The following is a 20,212-nucleotide window of genomic DNA, read 5'->3' as shown; positions in this document are numbered from 1 at the left end:
CTGCTTTATCGGCGCAGCAGACTGGGAGAATCCCCCCCCCCCCCCATTATGTGAATGAGCCAATATAATGTTGAAATACCAGACTGAACCATAATTCCTGTTCTGCTGCATTCAGTCGATTAGAAACACATTTCCACACTTAGTGACCCTTAAATGTAAATAGTTCCTGATTTGAGATTATAGTTATGCTTGTTAACATTCCAGCAATGTTATGCACATGAACAATCAATCAAGGAAGTTTACAAAAAGAAAACATAAAAGGAATGCTGCAATATGATTATTTATGTAGAATTTGGGAGGAAAGTCAAGCAAAAGTAGATAAAAATCAACTGGAGAAATAATGTCAGATGAGGTCCATACTGCCAATGTCCTTGCTGCTCCATGTGTGAAGATCTTTGATATCTCTCAACATTCTTTATTGTCAAGTAATTTATTTAATAATCCAATAATTTTATTGTGCATAACCAAGTTTTCCCCCTTTTATCTCTTCTAAATTGCATGAGGTATCAAGGCAGCAGCTGACATCTACTATGGAACCATAGATGACACCATCTGGCCTGGTAACACATGAACCCATCTGCCAGTAGAAACAGAGACTGTCAGTAGTCTACTCAACTGTGTGCGTGCATGCGTGCGTGGATGTGTATGTGTGTGAGACTGTACCAGAATCAAACTCAACTTTATCCTCAAGCATGCATACACTCTGCTTAAAAATTACTGGATAATGATTGACAGTGAACACCTTAGTAAAATTTCCTAATTTGACCATGCTTCTAGTTATGTTCATCTGGAGTCAGATTTTGTAACTCAGCAAAGAAAAGGCATTTCTCTGTTTACATTGTTCAGTGCAAGCTCACATAGCACCTTCTTAGGCATCAAGGGAGTTTTTGTTAATCCACAGTAATTAAAAGATTCTACAAACTGTGATGAATTGGCAACAAGGAAATTCAAGGGATAACATTCATTATCAGTAGATATCAAGCAGTGGATGGAGATATTGCACCTTTCACTCACTGTCCTCAGGAAGTAGTCTGAGTCATTTTGATGTGTGAGACCTCATTTGTATCCAGTGGATTAGCACTGAACCAGCGCTCATAGGCAGTTCAATTTGTCAGATCCTCTGTGGAGTTGAACCGTTACACAAGACAGTCATAGAAATCCATAGAACCCCTACAGTGCAGAAGGAGGCCATTCAGCCCATCGAGTCTGCACCGACAACAATCCCACCTAGGCCCTATCCCCATAACCCCACATATTTAACCCGTTATTCCCTCTAACCTACACATCCCGGGACACCAAGGGGCAATTTAGCATAGCCAATGCATCTACCCTGCACATCTTTGGGCTGTGGGAAGGAACCAGAGCACCCAGATGAAACCCATGCAGACATGGGGAGAATGTGCTAACTCCACACCAACAGTGACCCAAGCCGGGAATCGAACCCAGGTCCCTGGAGCTGTGAGGCAGCAGTGTCACTGTACCACCATGCTGCCCAAAGGGAGGGAAGGAAGGAATTGTTGAGTGGGTTGATGGTAGAGGGGAGGAGTGGTGGGGTTGGATGGGGTGGGAGTGATACGAACAGAGTCTGGCTAACAGTTATAGGAAGATCTTTTTGAAGACCTGGAGAATATTTGTGCTCCTTAGAAATGATCATGCTGAAAACAGACAAGCCACACGTTGGCCAATCTTCACCCAGCACCAATGGGTAGAGCAGTGAATTACATCTGTGTTCTATGTATGTCTTGGGACGGCTTAAGACTTTGCAGGCCCTGGAAGGCATCCGGCTAAACCAGGCAACCCCAATTTGAGGATCAGTTAGAAATGGTGTTGGGCAGATTGGTTGCAGAAACAAAGGCAGTCGGTTGTGATTTGTGGAGTGCTATCACTCTATTCTTGTCTAGTGATGGCATTGAAACTGGACTCTCTTTCAGTTGGTTTAAAAACCAGCTGCATTAATGATGAAGATCAGCCACGATCTCTTATGAAGATCAGCCATGGTCTTATCGAATAGCGGAGTAGGTTCAAAGAGCCAAATGGCCTAATCCTGCTCTTAAATCCTATGTTCCTATGGTTCTTGGAAAAGTTGGGTGAATTGTTCAACAAACGTCTTATGGATTCACAAAGGCTATATTCACAACAGTAACTGAATTAGTAGGCAAATGACGGAACTGCAGTGTCTATTTCTATTGATTGTAGGAAGTAAAACAAATCGCTGTGTTGGTTTGATGTCTGCTTTTACCTTTGATCTACATAAAGCATCTTTTCATTAATATTCTATGATGGGGATTTGCATTACAGTAATTGCTAACAGAGTTACATGATTAATTTCACAAATAATTTGTCACGCTACAATTTTGGAAAAATAGCTTAGTAAGTCTGGCAGCATCTGTGGAGAGAGAAACGGAATTGATGTTTCAAGTCCAATATGACTCTTCTTTGGACTCGAAATGTTAACTTTGTTTCTCCCCAGATTCTGCCAGATCTGCTGGGTCTTTCCAACATTTTCTGTTTTTATTATAGCTGAGAAATAGTTGTTCATTTTTTAAGCACCTTCTGGGCAGTTTGTCCTCTATGCCCCCTCTCATCCTACCCCCAATTCCTGAATCAGGCTGAGTGAAACCAAGGTTCCATCGATCTGCTGCAACTTGAACCCCACCTAGATTTATAGTTTCAGTTATTTACTTATGTCAGTTACTCCCCCCGCACATATATTTCTTCTCTACGTGAGACAACCTTGTTCCTGAAATGCTTATGAAGGTGGTAAAGCGCTCTAGATACTACCTAAAACCAAGAGTCAGAAGTTGTCCAGCCCCAGTGCTCCTCTTCCTGCAACAGAAAATATTTACCTCCTTCAGGGTGCCAACTGGTGTTCCCAAGATCCTCTGATCTGACATGGTTTGGGTGTAAAGATGGAGGCTCCTTTTTTCTGTCACATTTATGTGGAAAACCTTGCTTCAGCCTCATGGGTTTATCTATTCCACCTGCTACACCATTCACCAAGGGTCCCCAGGAAATCCCAGAGCAACATAAACGAGGTGGCGACCTGGTGCAACGGGTCTCTGCCCCGTTTGTCTGGGAATTGCGTAAACAGATTGGCTGCTTCTATAGTATGCCAGGCAACAACAGATGGGAGCTGGATGCTAGCCACAAATAGGCCCAATTAGGTCTTACTAATTTCCTTGTGTATACATATCAAGATGTGCTGATGCAATGACAGGAAATGAAATGTTTTCATCTTTATGCCAACTTTCTGCTTTAAGTATTCTCAAATTAACCATGATGTTGCTCAGATGCAGTTAGAGCACCTTCCATTTTTCCATCTTTCCCGTAACGCACCTCATTACCAATTTGATATTAGCATTTACATTTTCCTTCACTCATTCAGAGTTTAAATGCACATCACCGTCCAAATACTAATTTGTTTTATTAGTTGTAATTAGTCTTATGTTTTGTGAATCATTTACATAGATTAAATACTTTTAAGATTTGTATTAAAAAACTTTCAACCTGCAAAGCCATGATGGGCATTCCTCTCACAGTGCCAGGATTTATGGAAACCTAATTCTTGCCGACTTTATAGAGTAAGATTGCAGTACTTTTTGTAGCATTGGGACAAGACTTGGTCCATGTGTCCCCAAATGAGCAGAAACAGCTACAACAGAGGTGCCGATCCATCCAAACAACTATAGAATGTTATAGCAGGGAAGCAGGTTAATCGGTTCATGATGTCCATATTAGTTCTTTGCTAGAACAATCCAGAATTAATCTAAATGTCTTTCTCCCTCTCCTCTTTTACCTTTAAAGATAAACTTTGGTGCATGCTTGTCTCTAAGTCCCAAGGTTCTGGATTCAAATCCTATTCTAGGGCTTGAGCACAAGAATCTCTGCTGACACTCCACTGCCACACTGAGGGAGTGCTGCATTGTCAGAGGTGCTGTCCTTTGGGTGCGATGTTGAACTGAGGCCCATGTGTTTGCTTGGGTGTATGTAAAAGATCTCAAAGCACTATTTGGAAGAAGTGCAGGGGAGTTATGCATGGCATCCTGGCTAATTTTTAATCCCTCAATCAACATCAGAAAAACAGATTATCTGGTCATTAGCACATTGCTGTTTGTGAAAGTTTGCTGTGTGCAAATTACCTGCTGTGTTTCCAACATGACAAAAATTATTGCGCCTGAGGTACTTTGTTGCCTGTAGAGCACTTTGAGATGTCTGGGTTTTGTGACAAGTGCTACATAAATGCATATAATATTCTTTCAAATGTCTTGATCTTGATTACTCCCTGTGGCAAAGCAGTCTCATAAATTGATGGAAGTAGATGATTCCTATGAACAGATTAAACTAACGAAGATGCATGTGACTTATTAGAAAAGGTGGAAGGTAAAGAGGGTTCAAATGTCCCAGGAATAGTCAAGTTTCTTGTGAATGAGTCCTGTCTTGAATCTAAATTGAGTTTGTGTACTTGAGAAGTCTATCTTAGATCTAAGTTTAAGTTTATTTAAGGCTTACATTAACACTGCAATGACGTTACTGTGAAAATCCCCTAGTCACCACACTCCAGCGTCTGTTCGGGTACACTGAGGAGAATTTAGTATGGCCAATGCACCTAACCAGCACGTCTTTCGGACTGTGGGAGAAAACCGAAGCACCCAGAGGAAAAACACACAGACATGGGGAGAACGTGCAGACTCCGCACAGACAGTGACCCAAGCTGGGAATCAAACTCTGGTCCATGGCGCTGTGAGGCAGCATTGCTAACCATTGTGCCACCATGCTGCCTGTGGTGAACCATTGTTGGTTACCACCAGGAGTGCTGAGCCATGGTTTGGCCACTACTATGAGTCTGTAGATATGTTACTGTTGGGGTTAGGGTTGGGCTGTTCTACCTGTTAATATAGTCCTATGGTACACCCCAGTTGGCTCCGCCTTCTGGGAGAGGTATAAAGGTCACTGCTCTGCCTGGTGACCCTTTAGTCTGGGATTGTACATTGTATATAGTAGCTCCGTTATTGTTGGCAATAAAAGCCTTTATTTCCCGGGTACATCCTGCCTCCCGTGTGATTTATCGCGCATCAATTATATTGCCAACAAGAAAATTTTTTTTTTTTGACAACAAAAAACAAAACAAAACCATGGAGCAAATGCTGAAACCCGAACGACTTACGTTGGATCCACTTGCGGCGGGAGCATCGAACACTTTCGACCACTGGTTGAAGTGTTTCCAAGATTACCTCGACGCCTCCACAGCGGTCCACAACGACGCCGACAGACTCCGGGTCCTCCACGCGAGGGTAAGCGACGCTGTATACTTAGCGATCTGTGAGGCCCAAGACTACAAAGGGGCCCTCGAGCTTCTCAAAAAGCGATACAACAAACCGCCCAATGAGATCCATGCTCGACACCTTCTAGCCACTCGACGGCGGCAGCCCGGCGAAATGATGGAACAGTACCTGTGTGAACTTCAGCAGCTAGCCAGAGCCTGCAACTGCAAGCCAGTGTCGGCAGCCCAGTACATGAGCGACCTAGTTCGAGATGCGTTCGTGGCGGGAATCGGCTTGTCGTACATCCGCCTTCGGCTGCTGGAGCAAGGTAACCTCAACCTCACTAAAACCGTAGAGTTAGCTGACGCACTAGAAACGGCCTCCAAAAGTCTTGAGATGTACCCTGACGACCGCGTGGGGACATTGTGGCAAGTGCAGCCGCAGACTCCACTTTATTCAGCGGGTTCGAAAAACTGCGCGATTGCGTTTCCAGCCTCGGACCTGACGACGGCAGCAGCTCCAGGTGGCCCGCGGTGTTACTTCTGTGGGGGGGTGAAACACCCTCGGCAGCGATGTCCAGCTAAAGCGGTATTGTGCTCCACCTGTGGCAAGAACGGACATTATTCCAAAGTATGCCGGACCAAACCACTCTCCAAACACAGCAGTGCGGCGTGTGACTTCTGCGTCTTCAAGGTCTTCCACCACGTGCGATTCCAGGACGTCGCCATTCCTAACGTCGGAGTCGCAAGACACGTGCGACCTGCAGGGGCCGCCGGTTTTGGCGCCATCGACCACGTGCGACCTATAGGGGCAGCCATTTTGGTCGGCACCGACCGCAAATGACCAGCAGGGGCCGTCATCAACCATCTCAGCTGCCTGCAGTTGCACCCACGATCCAACGGTGGCGTCAATCATCCTGGACCAGGCCAAGCCTCACAGACTCGACAAGTCCATGATGGACATACAGGTAAATGGACGCCAGATTTATTGTTTATTTCACAGCGGGAGCACAGAGAGCTTCATTCACCCTGACACCGTGAAGCGGTGCGGTCTCCAGATTCGGACTGTCAAGCAGACAATTTCGATGGCGTCAAGGTCCCGGTCTGTCACCGTGCTAGGGAGCTGCGTGGTCAACCTGACGGTGCAGGGCACGGTTTATGAGAACTTCAGGCTCCTTGTGTTACCGCACCTTTGCGCGCCGATACTCCTAGGACTAGATTTTATGGTCCACCTGAAGAGTGTAACCCTGCAGTACGATGGGCCACTCCCTCCGCTTTCAGTGGGAGATCTGCAGCCTCTAAATTGCCCAACGCGCTCCACATGTAGTCTCTTGACGCTCAGGATTACCACACCCTCCCTATTCCAGAATCGCGTGCCAGGCTGCAAGCCCATCGCAACAAAGAGCAGGCGTTACAGTGCTGAGGATCGGATCTTCATTCAATCCGAAGTTCAGCGGCTCCTCAAGGAAGGGATCATCCAACCTAGCGCTAGTCCATGGAGAGCGCAAGTCGTGGTGGTTAAGAATGGGAACAAACCCCGGATGGTCATAGACGATAGTCAGACCATTAACAGATACACGCAGCTGGATGCGTATCCCCTCCCGCGCATATCTGACATGGTCAATCAGATTGCACAGTACCGGGTGTTCTCCACCATCGACTTAAAATCTGCTTACCACCAACTCCCCATTCGCCCAGAGGACCGACAATACACGACCTTTGAGGCGGATGGTCGCCTGTACCACTTTTTAAGGGTTCCCTTTGGTGTCACGAATGGGGTCTCGGTCTTCCAGCGTGCTATGGACTGAATGGTGGACCAGAACGGGCTGCGGGCTACCTTCCCGTACCTGGATAACGTCACCATCTGCGGCCATGACCAGCAGGACCACGATGCCAACCTTCTTAGATTCTTACGCACTGCATCTCGCCTGAATCTGACCTACAGCAGGGAGAAGTGTATATTTAGCAAGCGCCGCCTAGCTATCCTCGGATACGTGGTGGAAAACGGGGTCCTTGGCCCTGATCCAGACCGTATGCGTCCCCTCCTCGAACTCCCCCTGCCCACTAGCATCAAAGCACTGAGAAGATGCTTAGGCTTCTTCTCATACTATGCACTGTGGGTTCCCAATTACGCAGACGAAGCCCGTCCGCTCATCAAGTCTACCTCCTTTCCCCTAACAACAGAGGCTCGCTTAGCCTTTGCAGGAATAAAAGCCGACATCGCGAAAGCCACGATGCACGCTATTGATGAGTCCATCCCCTTCCAGGTGGAGAGTGATGCATCTGATTTCGCCCTGGCCGCCACACTTAACCAGGCGGGCAGGCCCGTCGCCTTTTTCTCTCGCACCCTCCAAGGCCCTGAAATTCGGCATTCTGCGGTGGAAAAGGAGGCCCAGGCCATTGTGGAGGCCGTTCGGCATTGGCGCCATTACTTGGCGGGAAAACGGTTCACTCTGCTCACGGACCAGCGGTCCGTGGCGTTCATGTTCAACAACACGTTACGGGGTAAGACCAAGAATGATAAAATCTTGAGGTGGAGAATCGAACTCTCCACCTACAATTATGATATCATGTACCGTCCAGTGAAGCTCAACGAGCCCTCGGACGCCCTGTCGCGTGGAACATGCGCTAGTGTGCAGGAGAATCGATTACAGGCTTTCCACAATGACCTCTGCCATCCGGGGGTCACTCGGCTCTTCAACTTCATAAAGGCCCGGAATCTACCCTACTCAGTGGAGGATGTCAGGTCCATAACCAGAAGCTGCCAGGTATGCGCGGAATGCAAACCGCACTTCTACCGACCTGACAGGGCACACTTCATTAAGGCCACTCGTCCTTTCGAAAGACTGAGTGTGGACTTCAAGGGCCCCCTTCCCTCGACAGATCGGAACGTGTACTTCCTCAATGTGATTGACGAGTACTCACGATTCCCTTTTGTCATTCCCTGTTCTGATATGACCGCTGCCACGGTTATCAAGGCATTACGGGATCTTTTCACCCTGTTCGGTTACCCCTGTTATATCCACAGCGATAGGGGCTCGTTGTTCATGAGCGATGACTTGAGGCAATACCTGCTCTCATATGGGATTGCCTCTAGTAGAACCACGAGCTACAACCCAAGGGGTAACGGACAGGTTGAACGAGAGAATGCTACAGTCTGGAAGGCTGTGTTACTGGCGTTGAGGTCTAAAGGTCTTCCAGTCTCCCGTTGGCAAGAGGTACTCCCTGATGCGCTCCACTCCATACGCTCACTCCTGTGTACAGCAACCAACGCTACTCCTCATGAGAGAATGTTTTCATTCCCTAGGAAGTCTTCCTCTGGGACCTCATTACCGTCTTGGTTGACGTACTCAGGACCTGTCCTCCTGCGGCGACATGTTAGGACCCGCAAGTCCGACCCTTTGGTTGAACAGGTCCATCTCCTCCACGCCAACCCTCAGTATGCCTATGTGGCATATCCTGACGGGCGAGAGGACACGGTCTCGATTCGAGATCTGGTGCCAGCAGGGGGCTTGGAAACCCCAGTCGCTCCCACACCCCCAGTTAGGGACCCCCCCGACCATTATCTGTCCTCCTGACATGGCGCGGGCAGTATCGGGACCACCACTTAACCCTCTTACTCCCGTGTACAGCTTGCCTGAGTCCAGGAGATTGTCGCCACCTCGAGGCGTGCTCGAGTCCAGCGGATTGTCACCACCTCGTGGTCTACCGGCCCGTGAGGAACTGGAGGAGTCACTGGACACCGCCTTGGAGAGAAGGTCACCGCGAGTGCCTGAACCGGCGTCATCGCCGGTGTTGAGGAGGTCGCAGCGACGGTGCGGTCTCCCAAACCGTTTGAACTTATAGACAGATGAACAGTTGTTCTGTTTTTTTTGTGCCCCGCCGGCCTTTGTTTTCAAAGGAGGGGTGAATGTGGTGAACCATTGTTGGTTACCACCAGGAGTGCTGAGCCATGGTTTGGCCAGTACTATGAGTCTGTAGATATGTTACTGTTGGGGTTAGGGTTGGGCTGTTCTACCTGTTAATATAGTCCTATGGTACACCCCAGTTGGCTCCGCCTTCTGGGAGAGGCATAAAGGTCACTGCTCTGCCTGGTGACCCTTTAGTCTGGGATTGTATATTGTATATAGTAGCTCCGTTATTGTTGGCAATAAAAGCCTTTATTTCCCGGGTACATCCTGCCTCCCGTGTGATTTATCGCGCATCACTGCCCTCTCTTGCTTTTTGGCCGAGTTCTTCCTGGGTTTCAGGTTTTTGCTCTTGCACAACTTATGTGGCTGTTTAACGAGGCCACTTGAGAAACTTGTTCAGTGCACTTCGGTTTAAGCCTAACGTAACAAATTATATAGAAATCTTTGAACCACAGACCAACCCATTATAACACCACCGTTGTAGATTCCTCAATGAGACTCCACATACAGATTGAACCTGACAAATCACTCTGCCACAGTCATATCCTTCTGCCCATAAACTTAATCCAAAAGATTTAACATATTAGTTATTGATACATTTAGCTGGTCAAGCACCTTTGTCATGTGCAGTCAAACATAATTATTTGTTAATTAATTTCCTAGACAACCTGGGACCAAATATTCTTGAACAGCTTGTTCCCTTCGTCATGGCTTATTTAATTATAACTTATTTTGAATCACAGGGGAAAGGCGTTGGGGAGGGCAAGATTCTCTATGGAAAAGAAATTTGAAACCATCTTTATTTTAATTTCCGTTTTCACTTCAAACAGTGACGAGAGGCTGTCTCTCCTTCCCAGGCTTTCTATCCTCCAAAGTAATCCCTGTGCAGTGGAGTGCTCAATAGTTCAATTGTACTGTGTTTGATTATGTGAGTCTGGTAACTGATCTATGTTTATTGTGGTTGATTGGCTAAGCCTGGGTATTGACTCAGAGCTAAAGTAAAGCAGAGAAGCTGCTTGAAGCTGGAGCTGGGATAAGCTTGACTTCGTGGGTCAGATGCTTTTCAAAGTCTTTTAAATAAAATTGTTGCGCACTTAGAACCTAATGTCACCTTTGCATTATTCTGAGGCAAATCCAATAAATAAAATACACAACGAATGCGAATATAGAAGATACTGAATATTTTCTCCATGTAATTAATAATAATTGCAAGCTCTTGTTTATTTTTACTGTGTTCTAATATATTTAAAAATCAAGAATTAAAAGTTACTTCTCTGAGTTGGCAGTTCTATGCTTTTGTGCAATGTTCCTTTCTGTTACCAAGACTCCTGCAACTAGTAAATCCTCATAACTCAATTTTCCTTTCAGTGAATGTCTTACTGCCAATAAAGTCTGACTAACCATTCTGGTTCATAGATTGGTATGGCCATACCATTCATAACATTTACCCCAGCCACCCTCAGTTCTACCTGCCTATCTCACCTCAGCTTCAAACCCAAAGATTTTACATGCACCACAACCCCAGCTCATCATTTGCTTCAATTCATCTGTGTATCCACCATCTGAATCCTCTCCCACCAATTCAACACAGACGAGTCATCTGTGTCGGGCGGTGACTCCCGTTGACTTTAGTCAAGGTGACTGTAAATGTGTTACATTTGCTATTGATGTTTCTGGACAGGGAAGGAAAAGCCAACAAGGGATCCCGTTCCTTGCTCAGCTATACAGAGTCCTGGAAAACCATAGCTGGAGCACTGAGAGTAGTTCTAGACACCACACCTGATGCATTATACATTGACCTGTGGAGTCAGCATAGGTTTAGGGGATGTGGTCTAAAAACTGGAGCCGACCTTTCAAGAGAGAAATTAGGAATCACTTCGACACACAATTTGGGTGGCATAGTGGTTGGCACTGCTACCTCACAGCACCAGGGATCTGGGTTCAATTCCAGCCTCGGGTCACTCTGTGTCTGTGGGGCTTTCCTCCAGGTGCCCCGGTTTCCTCCCACAGTCCAAAGATGTGCAGGTTAGGTTGATTGGCCATGCTTAATTGCCCTTTAGTGTCAGGGGGACTGGCAGGATAAATATGTGGGGTTATGGGGAAAGAGCCTGGATGGGGTTGTTGTCAGTGTAGGCTCAATGGGCTGAATGGTCTCCTCCTGCACAACAGGGATTCTATGATTCCATAACAATTGAATGAATTTGAAACTCTCTTCTGCAAGCAGCAATTGATGCTGTATTTGAGATTGATAGACTTTTATAAGCCAAATGCCACATTATGGAGTTAGGCCACAGAATTTAATCAAATGACAAGAGAGGCACACGGAGGTGGCCTATTCCTGTTCCTATGTGTTGATCACTATCCAGTGAGCCCTGATACAAGTGTACATATATTTGATGTCTACAGTATTCTCATTTTTGCGTAACTGATTCTATTTCTGGCAACTGGTGTCAGAGTGAGACTGTCCAGATCAGGCACAAAACTGCAGCGTAAAGCTTTTCCTACCTTCCTCGACATGGTGCTTAACCTGCCACCTCAGAAGAGCATTCCTAACAGAACCAATGTTTTGTTTTGTATTTTCCAGGTTGGTAATTCTTGTGATCTTGAATGAACTACAATTTAATATGCATCACGCCAATGAGAGACAGTTGTTTCCTGTGGAATTATGCCTACTGTGGACAGTGTTGAGACTCCCCCATACTCAACCCACTTAAGAATTGAGATAGCACACTTTAATTATTTTGCACTGAATCCAGAAGCAAGTCCTCGAGGCAAAGGGATGCTGGTTTTAGCCGTTTTGCTCTCACACTCCTACAGTGGAATATCATTAAAGGTCACGGGATTGGTTTCTTGCCTTATGTTTCTCATGATTGACAGGCTGATCCCTTTATCCCTATGAAATGTTTCCGCCCATCTCCTTTCATCTCTGTTGACAATTTTTAAACACTATACCAACCAGTAAGCATTGATAGAGAAATGCAATTGATGGTAGAAATCTGCTTCTATTTGTCAAACAAATAAAATCATGAGAAAAAGGGAAATAAAGCATCCTGATTCCTTCCATTTGGTGAGATTTTAATAGGGTGAGGCACCACTCTCAAGATTTTAGCCATGTCCTATTCAGATATGACATTTTTATTGTGCAAAGACTTATGGTTGTGATAAGATTTTGCTCAAACTTCGCAACCAGCTGTTTTGGGCGTTCTTCATATTTTTACAGCTGTGACTGTTGGCATACTTGACTTTTGAGGCTTTATTACAAATAATTTCTGTTGTAGGCAAAATGAAAACCGACACAGTTTACAGCAAGTACAATGCAGAATAATTTATAAACTAGAAAATGGAGCTTTGTGCTAAACTTTCCCTAAATTATTTTAAAGGTCCAATAGACTGACAAAGGTCTCCTGTTGCAGCATTGGTTTCTTCAGATGTTCCAAAGTTTATCATGGAATTAAGTTTGAAGCGAATTAACCAAGTTTTAAAACAATTTGGCCATATTCGTTATTGGGTCACATCTGTTCTATGTTCACCTTATTCGCATAAACGTCAAATATTTTTTAGCTATTCAACGATTAAAGGTAGTCGATGCAAACTGAAACATAAAGTAAAGGGGGCAACTGCCAACTGGGAAAGTCTCACTTTAACAGTCTGTGCACAAAAGAGGACACAGATGCCTGCTTGGTGACTGGATGCCACTGTAACATCTGCTCCCGGATGCCACAAGCATCATAAATGTTTTGCTGCCTTGTCGAAGGAGTTCCAGATTTACCATTACTGTGGCGGCCTGATTAAGTCCATCAAAGGAACTCAACTGCCTCAACCTAATCGGCGCAAAAACTTCTCTCTGAAGAACAGGAAGTGCTCCTTTATATCTGGCGTCAGCAAATAAAGTGAGGCACCTGGACTTTTATTTGGAGGGAGTTTATTATAGCTTCCTGTCGAGCAAGTGGCATTATGTTCTAAAGGGTTAACCGTCATGTATGAAAGACACCTGAGTTATTTCTAGATCTCTGAACGTGTTCAGTTTAAAGAACTTAGCAAACATTAGCACAAAAATGCCTGCATGGTCAATTTGCCAAGATTTTGCTTTTGTTCTCTCAGGCTGAAGGGCCACTCAAAAGTCACAATATTAATTGAAAGAGCAATTGTGGTGAACCACTGTTACTACATGTATGTGCCTGGACACACCCATGCTGCACCTGGCCCGAGACTCCTCCCTTTCCACCTGAGACCCCTCCCTTTCCACCCAGAGTGGGGTATAAAGGTGATGGTCCCTCCTCCTCGCCTCAGTCTAGACCCGGTCAGCTACAAGGGTGTGCTCCTGTGCTCTGTGAATAAAAGCCTATTAGTTTCCCTCACACAGGAGTCTTTGTGTCATAAATGATAGTGCATCAGCAATGTAATTGAATCTGCCATGCTAACTAACTCTCGAACATATGCTATCTCAACCTTCAACCCCCCACCCCCCAGGTAGGGTGACCCCATATACAGGACAGAATGTACCTTAGAGTATCTTGTTAAGTACCATATAGTATCAACAATCAGCTTTCATCATCATATCCCTCCCTTATTGGACCAAATTATGACCACTAGTGTTCTGCTGCTGTATGTAGCTTAGATTCCATCCCTTGCTAAGTATCTCGGCCTTTTGGCTAAGATCAAGTGTAGTATGGGTTGCCTGCGCTTGGTCGAGGTCATTAGGTCACATTATAAGCTTCATTTTCATATGAAGCAATTTTTAAAAAGCGACATCTCGGCCTTTTGGCTAAGATGCAAATGAGATCAAGCCTTGGCGAAGGTAGACCTGCGCCTCCTCCAATCAGCTTGGCTCATGTAGATCAGGCCCAAGACAGGGTAAATGGTTGCTTGCCCTGTCTTGTCAGCCTGGATCGGAAATGTCTCAACTTGTTGAGACTCTGAATTGGACTTGATTTGATTGAATTGGAAACAAAAAAGTATCTGCAGGTTTGGGCATTTTGTCGCTTCTCAGCCTTTTGGCTAAGATCAAGTGTAGTATCAACATGCTGTACTTGGTTGAAGTTATTAGGTTACGTTTTAGCTTCATTTGAAGCAATTTTTTAAAGCGGCATCTCGGCCTTTTGGCTAAGATGCAAATGAGATCAAGCCTTGGAGGAGGAGCTATGCCTACTCCAATCAGTTTGGATCATGTAGATCAAGCCCAAGACAGGAGGTGAGAGCCCTGTCTTGTCAGCTTGGATCGGGAATGTTTCACTTGTTGAGACTCTGAATTGGACTTGTTTGGATTATAAAAATTTTTTTGTCTGCTCTGAAGGGGCTCACCATTGTCTTCTATCACTACAAAATTCAACCTTCACATTCTGATCCCCAACTCTCAAACCCACAATGAAGCGTCCAATAGTTTGAAATGGGGTTTTAGATGTGTAAGGATAGGGCTTCTTGACACATTTTCAAGATGTCCACTTGATTCCCATTGTCTTAGGTTCCTCTGGTGCTCTGTCAATGACCTTACTGCCTGAAGCTACAGGAATGCTCACTTCAACACCTTCACCCCTCTCGTGGTTGCTCCTGTTGACAGAAAACATCCATGATTATAATGCGTGTCCTCACTCTGCATCTTCTTCAACCCACCTCACATCTCCATTCATCTCTTTTTTTTAATGTGGTTTGCCTGGCTTCCCTCTCTGTTCAGCTTTGCTTCTGCGCTTCTTGGTAATATGGTCTCTGAATGCATATTTTCTGTATATCATTCCCTTGGTAGGATAGCAGGCATCTTTTCGATAGTGCCCCAAGTTGCCACACAGAATCATAGAATCCCGACAGTGCAGAAGGAGGCCATTGAGCCTGCACCAACAACAATCCCACCCGGGCCCTATCCCCGTAACCCCACTTACCCTGCTAGTTGCCCTGACACTAAGGGACAATTTAACATGGCCAATCAATCTAACGTGGACTGTAGGAGGAAACCCAGACAGACATGGGGAGAGCATACAAACTCCACACAGACAGTCGGTCACCCATAGCTGAATTAGAACCCAGGTCCCTGGCGCTGTGAGGCAGCAGTGCCACCATGCTGCCCCAATCTGAAACATTTTCAGATTTTTGCTGTTTACATAAGCATGAATCTGGATTCCTTTGTGCCACATGGCTAACCTCGAACTTTTGCATTGCCAATGGCAGAGTTGGACCAAGTTTCACTCATAGAATCATAAAGTGCATAAGGAGGCCATTTGGTCCATCGAGTCTGCACCGACAACAATCCCACCCAGTCCCTATCCCCGTAACCCCACATATTTACCCTGCTAATCCCTCGAACCTATGCATCCCAGGACACTAAGGGGCAATTTAGCATAGCCAATCAACCTAACACAACTTTTGGAGTGTGGGAGGGAACTGGAGCACCTGGAAGAAACCCATGCAGACATGGGGAGAATGTGCAAACTCCACACAGACAGTGACCCAAGCCGGGAATTGAACCCAGGTCCCTGGAGCTATGTTAGCCACTGTGCCGCTCTGTGAAATTGTCCACCCACTGCTCCCACCACAGTTGCTAATTTCAAAAGTGTCATTCAACATCACCTCATTTGGCACCACCACATAATGGTCCTTCACAGTCTTCACTGCATCTTCATAATCTGCCTTTTCTTCTGTATCAGGTAACGTTTCAGTCTCCTCACTGAACCACCTGCATTGTGCAGCACTAAGCCCTGTTTCTGTGTATTCTGAGCCCTGGCCGCCTCGTCACAGAAACAGACTGTGACTGTCAGCACACACTTCGAACTCCTCCAGCCATTTTTCCATTTCACACTCACGGTACCAGTGATGCACGATATAACTCACGAGGCTAGAGGTGCTCGAGGAAATAAAGGCTTTTATTGACTACTACAATAGAGCTACCATATATAATACACGATCCCAGACTAAAGGGTCTCAGACAGCGCAGTGACCTTTATACCTCTCCCAGGAGGCGGAGCCCGACTGGGATGTACCATAAGAACTATATTACAGGTAGAACCGCCCAACCCTAACCCCAACAGTAACATGTAGAACAGCCCAACCCTAACCCCAACAGTAACATATATACAGACTCATAGTACTGGCCAGACCCTGGCTCAGCACTACCTGGTGGGAACCAATGATGGTTCACCACAACCAGATCAAACGGTTCAATTGGCCAGAGATATCAGCTCCAGCAGATGCCAGGGCAATCTTAAATATCCCTGTACTTCTCCCCAATGCTGATGTCACGTTTCAGGCTGAAAGAACAACATTTAATGTTACAGATTTGACTGCAAGACCAACGTTTTATCTGCCATGTTGGCTAACTCTCTAACATGTGCTACCCGACCTTCACCGCTACCCCCAGGTTATGTAAGAACATACACAGTACAGAGTATATTTTACAGTATGTTTTCAGAGTACTGTATAGTATATAATACTCCAGTCCCCAACACACAAGCAGCTATCATCACACCTTTCATTCAGAGAATCTTCCATTACAAAAACCTGTGAGGATTTGTCCTTCTAGATGTCTGCATCATAAATAGACCGCGCCTTGTACTGTACAATTAAATAACATTAAATTTCTACAACAACTCCAGGAGTCAGCTGTAAAGGAACAGCGCTTTATTGCACAAAAAATAAAGCAAAAACCACAAGCCTGTGGTGAACACAAACTGGTCTCAACCAGGACAATACAGTAATGGACCCACTCAAGGGCCTGCTTTATAGACTGCTTGGTATATGCGCTCCACCTGGTAAGGTAATTATCAATCACCAGGGAGCTTGTATTCAATGAGTCCTACAGGGAGGTCAATCAGTGATTTCCCCCATGCAAATCCTGGGGGTTATCACAATTTCACTTCTGGATGTGATTTAAATATAAATAATTTGATTAGTAGTTTTAGTTCACATAAATCTGCTTTCTATTGTGTAAATTTTAGACTTTAGAATCCTACAGTGCAGAAGGGGGCTGATGCGCTATCAATAAGGCGAAAGACTACCGATATGCCAATATAAGTGTAGGCTTTTATTCACAACAGAATCAGGAGCAGATCCCAACAAATAACCGACCTGGACTGAACAAGGGGGAGGAGACAGCCACCTTTATACTAGGTGCTGAGGGGAGGAACCAAACTGGAAGGGGATGTGTCCAGGTATGACAAACACACACAACGGTGGTCCATATAGGACAAAGGCACAACTGAGGTCCACCACATTCACCCCTTCCTTTTAAAAAAACAACACGGGGGTGAAGCGGAGTCACAAGTCCAGACGAACCGGTGGCTTGATCCGTTGTCGCGATCGTCGTAGTGCAGGTCGCAGAGTCGTCCGAGCAGGAAGCGATGTCGGCCCAGGCTCCGTATAGTGAGCGTCGAGAGAAGGCGCTGGGTGTGTGAAGCGGACCGATCCGTCGTCCCGTCCAGTCGTTGGGTACTGCGTGGCGACGGCTCCGGCAACTCAAGCGAGCTGTACATAGGGGCGAGAGGAATGAGCAGTGGCCCTGGTGGCGTACGGGGAACAGTGGGAACCGGAGCTGGGGGGTGGGGGGCTGCAACAGGCTCTGGGCACACTACATTGGGGACAGGGACTGAGGGAGGAAGAGGCGTAGCAGTCTCCGAATGGACGACACCAGGGACCGTGGGGCGGAAGGACGTGGTGACCTCCGGGGCACCCGCGGGTGCCAAGTCATGGACAGAAACCGTGTCCTCCCGCCCATCAAGGTACGCTACATAAGCATATTGGGGATTAGCATGGAGCAGTTGGACCTCCTCGACCAAGGGATCTGCCTTATGGGTCCGGACATGCTTCCGAAGCAGGACGGGTCCCGGGGACATCAGCCAATCCGGGAGCGAAGTACCCGAGGAGGACTTCCTGGGAAATGAAAACATCCGCTCGTGAGGGGTCGTATTGGTCGCTGTGCACAAGAGTGACCTAATGGAATGTAATGCGTCCGGAAGGACGTCTTGCCAACGGCTGACTGGAAGGCCCCTAGACCGTAACGCTAATAGAACGGCCTTCCAGACGGTTGCGTTCTCCCGCTCTACTTGACCATTGCCCCTGGGGTTATAGCTAGTGGTGCGGCTGGAGGCAACGCCTTTGGCGAGCAGGTACTGCCTCAGCTCGTCACTCATGAAAGAGGACCCACGGTCGCTATGAATATAGGCTGGGAAGCCGAACAGGGTGAAGAGCTTGTTCAGGGTCCGAATCACTGTAGCCGTGGTCATGTCCGAGCAGGGGAAGGCAAAAGGGAAACGTGAGTATTCGTCAATGATATTCAGGAAATAAACATTGCGGTTAGAGGAGGGGAGGGGGCCTTTAAAATCAACGCTAAGGCGCTCGAACGCGCGAGTGGCCTTTACAAGGTGCGCCCTACCTGGCCGGTAGAACTGCGGTTTGCACTCAGCGCAGACCCTGCATTGCCTGGTAATCGTCCGGACTTCCTCAAGGGAGAAGGGCAGGTTACGGGACTTGACAAAATGGAAAAATCTGGTGACACCCGGGTGACAGAGGTCGTTATGGAGGGACTGTAGCTGGTCTAGTTGGGCACTGGCACATGATCCACGGGACAGGGCGTCTGGGGGCTCATTGAGCTTCCCGGGCCGGTACATGATGTCATATCTGTAGGTGGAGAGCTCAATCCTCCACCGCAAGATCTTGTCATTCTTAATCTTGCCCTTTTGCCTGGTGTTAAACAGGAAGGCAACTGACCGCTGGTCCGTAATTAAGGTGAATCGTTGGCCCGCGAGATAATGGTGCCAGTGCTGGACGGCTTCCACGATGGCCTGGGCCTCCTTCTCGACCGAGGAGTGTCGAATCTCAGGGCCTTGTAAGGTCCGGGAAAAGAAGGCCACCGGACGGCCCCTCTGGTTAAGGGTGGCAGCTAGGGCAAAGTCAGACGCATCACTTTCCACTTGGAATGGGATGGATTCGTCCACAGCGTGCATCGCGGCCTTCGCGATGTCCGCTTTGATGTCATCGAAGGCCCGACAGGCCTCCTCCGCCAGGGGAAAAGAGGTCGATTTTAGGAGCGGACGGGCTTTATCTGCGTAACGGGGAACCCACTGGGCATAATAGGAGAAGAAGCCCAGGCATCTCCTCAGTGCTTTGAGGGTAGTAGGGAGGGGAAGCTGCATAAGGGGACGCATACGGGCTGGGTCGGGGCCAAGGACACCATTTTCTATCACGTACCCAAGGATGGCGAGGCGGCGTGTCCGGAAAACACACTTCGCCTCATTGTATGTGAGGTTCAGGAGAGTGGCCGTACGAAGGAATTTTTGTAGGTTGGCATCATGGTCCTGCAGGTCATGGCCGCAGATGGTGACGTTATCCAGATACGGGAAAGTGGCCCGTAGTCCGTGCTGGTCCACCATTTGATCCATGGCCCGTTGGAAGACTGAGACTCCATTGGTGACACCAAAGGGGACTCGGAGGAACTGGTAGAGGCGGCCATCCGCCTCAAAGGCAGTGTATGGGCGATCCTCCGAGCGGATAGGGAGCTGGTGGTAAGCCGATTTCAAATCGATCGTTGAAAAAACCCTATAGTGCGCGATGCGGTTGACTATGTCCGCGATACGGGGAAGAGGATAAGCATCTAGTTGGGTATACCTGTTTATGGTCTGGCTGTAGTCAATCACCATGCGGTGTTTCTCCCCCGATTTAACTACGACCACTTGCGCCCTCCAGGGGCTGGTGCTGGCCTGGATAATCCCTTCCTGGAGCAAACGTTGTACCTCGGACCGAATGAAGGCCCGGTCATCTGCACTATAGCGCCTACTCTTGGTGGCTATAGGCCTACAATCCGGGGTGAGGTTATCAAATAACGGGGGGGGGGTGATCTTGAGGGTCGAGAGACTGCAGGTGGTGCGCGAGGGGCGCTGCCGTGACGGCGCCTTGCAGACGGAGAGCGGGGGATAAGGGCCATCGTACTGCAGGATGACACTTCTATGATGGCTGAGGAAATCTAACCCCAGCAGCACCCGAGGACCTCCACTGAGTGAGAATTCGAGGCCATGGAGATGGTCTGGCTCCAGGGTCGCACGGGAAGGGCATATTGACGCAC

The 20,212-nt window shown here is 47.3% G+C and overlaps 1 protein-coding gene and 1 pseudogene across 3 annotated transcripts in view; both read left to right on the top strand.

The window, feature by feature from the left end:
• Positions 1-20,212, top strand: part of clmpa (CXADR like membrane protein a) — a 185,320-nt gene that overhangs the window by 15,943 nt on the left and 149,165 nt on the right. The gene's annotated exons all lie outside the window — the stretch shown is intronic.
• On the top strand, positions 14,150-14,291 carry LOC144480085 (U2 spliceosomal RNA; annotated as a pseudogene).

This window comes from Mustelus asterias, chromosome 27 (assembly GCF_964213995.1).
Source record: "Mustelus asterias chromosome 27, sMusAst1.hap1.1, whole genome shotgun sequence".
NCBI lineage: Eukaryota > Metazoa > Chordata > Chondrichthyes > Carcharhiniformes > Triakidae > Mustelus > Mustelus asterias.
This window is presented reverse-complemented; position numbering and strand designations above follow the sequence as displayed.